The sequence below is a fragment of the Apium graveolens genome, chromosome 5 (genome assembly GCF_009905375.1).
Source record: "Apium graveolens cultivar Ventura chromosome 5, ASM990537v1, whole genome shotgun sequence".
NCBI lineage: Eukaryota > Viridiplantae > Streptophyta > Magnoliopsida > Apiales > Apiaceae > Apium > Apium graveolens.
In genome coordinates, this window is record NC_133651.1 from 81706263 (window position 1) to 81712262 (window position 6000).

The following is a 6000-nucleotide window of genomic DNA, read 5'->3' on the forward strand; positions in this document are numbered from 1 at the left end:
ATCACACTGGAAGTGCTCTATGGGGTTCTGAAAACTTATGAACTTGAAATGATTCAAAAGAAGTCATTAAGGGCTGGTCAAGGATATGTAATGGATGGCTCAAGTGCACTGATTGTGAATGATGGCCAGACTTCTAATGATGAGCAAAGATCCCCAACTCCAGCAATTTCTACAAGTGAGAAAAGAGCAATGACACTGAAGAGCAAGTCATACTGGAATTGGATGAAGAAGATGAGTTCTACACTCTTGATGAGCTTGATGAGCTAGACAAATCAATGGCTTACTTGGCTAGAAAATTCTCTAATATTAGAGTAAAGAAACCAAGATTTTTCAAGAGCAAAGGACAGTCCTTCAACAAAGACAGCAGCTGGAAAGAAAAAGGGAAGTACACTCCTGATAGCAAAACTGGCTACAAAACTGGATCTATTGATAGATCAAAAATAAGGTGCTTTAACTGTGATGAGTTGGGCCATTTTGCTACAGAATGTAGGAAACCCAAGAAGGCAAAGAAAGATAAAGCCTATCTTGAATTGGAAGCAAATTATGATGCTCTTCTAAAGAAGCAACAAGAGAAAGCTTATATTGCTGAGGGTAAGAGCTGGGATGATTCAGATAATGATGAAGATGAAGAAATTGGAAACTATGCATTCATGGCCTTGGAGCAAGGAGATTCTTCATCATCTAAATCACAGGTACCAACTCTTACCACAATTGATTTAAATGTGAGTCAATATAAGGAAACTGTTGAAAAGATGAGCACAGAAATGTTCCACATTTATACAAGCATGGTTGCTGCAAATGAGGAAGTTAGCAGATTGAAGAAGATCAATGAAAAACTTGAGAGTGAAAAACAAGAGACTGAATTATTGTTGGTTGAGCTTGATGCTGCTAAACAAGAAATTTCATACTTAAAGAATAAATTAAAGTGTGCAAGTGAAATTGAAGCAGTGTTGAGAGAAAGGCTGGAGAAGAATGAAGTGAAGCTGAAATCCTTCAAAAATGCTTTTGAGTTGATTGGCCAATATCATGAAAAGAACAAGCCTTGTGCAAACATTGCCATTGGTCTTGACTGTGAGGGTTTGAACAACAAAAAGAAGTCTGTCAGTGACAAAGAAAAATCAACTAAAGCTGAGAATATTCCAATAATGTTGAAGAAAGTTGAATCATCTTTGTTCAAGGCATATAAGGTGAACTTCAGTGAAGAAGAGTTGATCATCAAACAGGAGATAGCTGATGAGGACAAGCAAAAGAAAAATGATGAGACAACTCAGTCTTCCATCCCTGTTGAAACACCAAAAGCCAATCAAGAAACTAAGGAGCTTGTGAAGGAGATTAAAGCTGAAGAGGTCAAAAAGAAAAAGAAGAATAGAAATGGAAAGATTGGGATAAACAAAAGCAATAACTTTGCTTATGTTGCAGATGCTCCTAGAAAGAGGTGTGAGAAATGTGGATCAATGAATCACCTAACTCATCTTTGTAAAAAGGTTGTTAGCAATCCACCTGAAGGAGTCTGCAAGTACAAAGAAGCCAAGGCTAATGATCCCTATTCATTCTGTGACAAGTTTGACTGCATTCCCTGCAACATGAAAGTGACGAAGAGTTGCCATAAATTGAGAACTGATCTCATAGAATCAAAAATTGGTTCTATATCTGAAAGGGAAAAGGCTCAACAGTCTATGAATTCCATTTTATCTGAAAATTCTCATTCTATTTCTGCAAAATCAGTTAACAAGAAGAAAGTACCCAACACAGTTTGGGTAGCTAAACACACTTAATCCTCATTGTGTGCAGGGCAAAGGAAAGAAGGTCATATGGATCATTGATAGTGGATGTTCCAGGCATATGACAGGTGCTAAGGCCCTGCTATCACAATTTGAGGAGATGGCTGGCCCTTTGGTGACCTTTGGAGACAACAACAAAGGATTCACAATGGGATATAGCAAGATTGTTTCTGGAAATGCTGTCATTGAAGATGTAGCACTAGTTGGATTAGAAGTAAATCTTCTAAGTGTTAGTCAATTTGCAGACAGAGGTTTTCAAGTTGTTTTCAACAAAGAAGATTGTGCTTTTATTAGCAAAAAGACTGGTGAAATTGTTCTTAAAGGAGTAAGAAAGGGAAGCTTGTTTGTTACAGACTTAGACTCAACAAATAAGGAAGGAGTGTGTTGTTTCTACACCAAGGCATCAGAAGAGCAAAGCAAACTGTGGCATAAAAAGCTATCTCACTTGAATTTCAAAGCAATCAACACCCTAGTCAAGAAGGAGCTTGTGAGAGACATGCCCAATCTGGAATTTGCTCAACTGAAAGTTTGTGAAGCTTGTCAGAAAGGAAAAATGAAAAGATCAAGTCACAAGTCAAAATCTGTGAATTCTATAAGTGCACATCTGCAACTTATTCATATGGACTTGTTTGGGCCAGTAAATGTCTTGTCCATTTCAAGGAACAAATATGCCCTTGTCATGATTGATGATTTTTCAAGATACACTTGGGTTGAGTTCATGTACTCTAAAGATGAAACTCCAAACATTATAATTGAGCACATCAAGAAAATTAAGAAGCAAGCTGAAGGAAAAGTTAGTGTGAAAAGATTGAGGAGTGATAATGGAATAGAATTCAGAAACTCAACATTAAGTGAATTCTGCAAAAGCAAAGGCATTGTTCAAGAATTTTCAGCAGCTAGAACACCTCAATGGAATGGAGTAGTTGAGAGGAAAAATAGAACATTAATTGAAGCTGCTAGAACTTTTCTACAAGATGCTCAGTTGCCAACTAGTTTTTGGGAAGAGGCTGTTAATACTGCATGCTACACTCAAAACAGATATCTCATCAACAAAGCTCATGGCAAATCACCTTACTCAATCATGTCTAACAGAAAGCCTACAGTGAAACATCTACATGTGTTTGGAAGCAAGTGTTATATTCTAAAAGACAACTCTGAATATGTGGGAAAATTTGACTCTAAAGCTTTTGAAGCAATTTTTCTGGGATATTCATTGGAAAGAACAGCCTACAAAGTTTATGTGATTGATCAAAAGAAAATTATGGAAAGCACAAATGTGACTTTTGATGATGACAAGTGTCCAGGCTTAAAATGCCTTGATGTAAATGATGCTGAAGCTGTGGCGCCCTCCAAACCCGGGTCAGAATTTTGGGGTCCACACACACACCTTATTTATAACCTGCTTATAATAATAATAAAGATAATAATAATATGCAGTGACCCTACTTACCAACTACCATGGATCGCAACAGGTCAAAGTATGCACACAAGCCAAACACATCTACTTATATTACAAACCGTTCAAATCCCAACCATTCAAACTCAAACTGAGTATTAAACATTATTACAAACTTTTAAAAACTTAAATTATTCCAAAAGAAGCCTGCTAGCTTAACTCGATCAACCTGAACCCCTAGCTCTCGCGCTGGACTGGGGATCCTCGCTACCAACTTGTTCCTTTTTAACTGGAAAGAATATAAACAACATCGCACAAATGAGCTAACTAGCTCAGCAAGTCACAATGACAAAACTGAGAATAATGATCATCAGGTAAATATGGTTATGATATCAAGTGAACAATGGATTATGATTTAGAATTGGATATTATACTTTTATTTTAAAAACCAAGGTTAGGCTGCTGATCAGTCACGCACTAACCCCGAGCAAAGCACACAGCATTGCTCTAACTACTAGATCCAAGGCACACATTGGCCTAACTTGACCATTATATGGTCTAACCATAAATCTGGTCCACAATTTTATAAAAACAATCCAATTCTAACATAATAACAGAATAAACAATAATAAGCAATAAACAGAATTATTAACAAAATTGGATGTTCCATAATGAAATGGTTTCAGTGTTCATAAGGATTAATATGGCATTTTCAAAGCTTAGCTGTTGGGTAATGAAAGAATTGGATAGCAAAGGAATCAATATTTCAAGGTTTCAAGGATTTTGCCTTTCAAAGCATAGGATACAATGGTTTGAGTGTGTGGGTAATTCGATTCAGTGTTCGGTATTTAGTTTGTATGTATTTGTGGAGTAGTATCATATATTTGTGGTTCGTGTTTGGGTATACAACAATCAATGGTCTAGAAAGAATCAGGTTTACGGCTCAAGATCAAAACTGGAATCAGGGTTTAGGTTTCAGTGTTTCAAAGCACTTGCAATATCAACAGGACTACCAAGTACTACAATATCTCGAGAAAGTTCAGAACACTTGCCTGGTATTAGCTTACTACACTGCACTCGCTTCCAATCTCAACCGTTTTACTCCTCAACTACCTATTTCCCTTTCCTACGCCTTGCCTCTTCTGCTCACATATCATAAGCATCTATCATTATTCAACTTATATGATTCTATTCAACACATACTTCTATCTACCCTTCGTTCACCCAAATCAGATTAACGGATTGAAAGTTACGCAATAAACAAGTACACATCGAATATACAGACCGACGGTCAACCAACAAGTCACATATAATACATAATACGTCACATAATCAATGACATATCATTTATAAAGAAGTTTCGGGTCATAAATAGGCTTTCTGGTTATTAAAATGATTTTTAAAACATTTTTCGGAATTAAAACGGGTCGTTGGATCAATTTTGAAGTAATAAACAGGGTTCGGTTGGCCAATTCTGGCTCCGAAACAATTTTATAATAATCATCGAGCCTTGGAAATAATTTAGAATAATATTTTAAAGCTCGAAACTATTTTTCGGAATTTTTAAATCATTTTTAAATAATTAAATCTAATTAAATTATTAATTAAAATCAATTAATAATTAATTAAATCAATTAATCAATTAATTTTCAAATTAATTGACCAATTAATCAATTAAAAATTAACTGAAATTAATTAACTAATTAATTCAGATTTATTTTTGAATTAAAAATAATTTTCGGAATTAAAATAATAATTTTTAGAATTTTCAGAAATTAAAAATGAATTTTTATAATAAAAATAAATAGGAAATATGATTTTTAAATAAATTGTAAACAGGAATCCTAAATTTGCAAGTTTTGGAAACCCGGGGGACCAAACTGTATCGTTTTCAAAACTACAGGTACTAAACTGTAATTTTCCAGGGGGGTCGCCGGAAAATAATCGGGAGTGGCCGGAGAACACGTTCCCGGCATCCTCACCCCACCAACACCTCCAGATATGAACTACACATCACCAGGAACAGAATCCTGCAATCAAATCTCATTGATAATCCCAGACTTGGCCGGAAATTGGCCAAGAACATCGCCGGTTTCCGGCGAACATCGGAAAACTTCAAAACACAACTCCCTTCGATTCACTAATCCTCTGTTAACGAGCTATATACCAATCGATTGCAAATTTCATAAGGAACACAACCCACTATAAATCAACAGCTAATAACCCCTGAATCAAAAACCCCCAAATTTCAATTAAGAACATTCATACGGGTTATAAACCCTAATTTTAAAATTAGAAAATGAAACTCAAATTTGAACATGTTATTGAACTCCAAATCAGACGTATAATATATCAAAATCATCAGGAAAACAAGCTCTACAACATGCAATCATCAAATCACACAAACAATCATCCGAACAAAAATTCATATTTTTAATAAAATTAATTCGAAAATACATAAAAATATAGAAAATAAACCTTGATTTCTGCAGTAAAACGAAGCTCAGAATCTGGTAGAACACTTCAAATCCTTCGTTTTGGTTACTCAAGCTTTGAAAACAGAGATCGGTAACGCCTTCGTTTTGCTGTTTGATTCTTAGAACAGTTTATGAAATTAAGGTTTTTCTTTGAAAATTATATAATTATCTGTGTGCAAATGATTTTGATACGAAATAAAACACGGTAAAAGGCTATTTATATTTACGGAAAATTAGTATCCCGTTGGATCATTCCGGATATAAAACGGTACGTTTATTTATAAAATCTGATCCAAACGGTATCGGTTTTCGGGATAATTATCCAAATCAGTACAATTTGTACTGC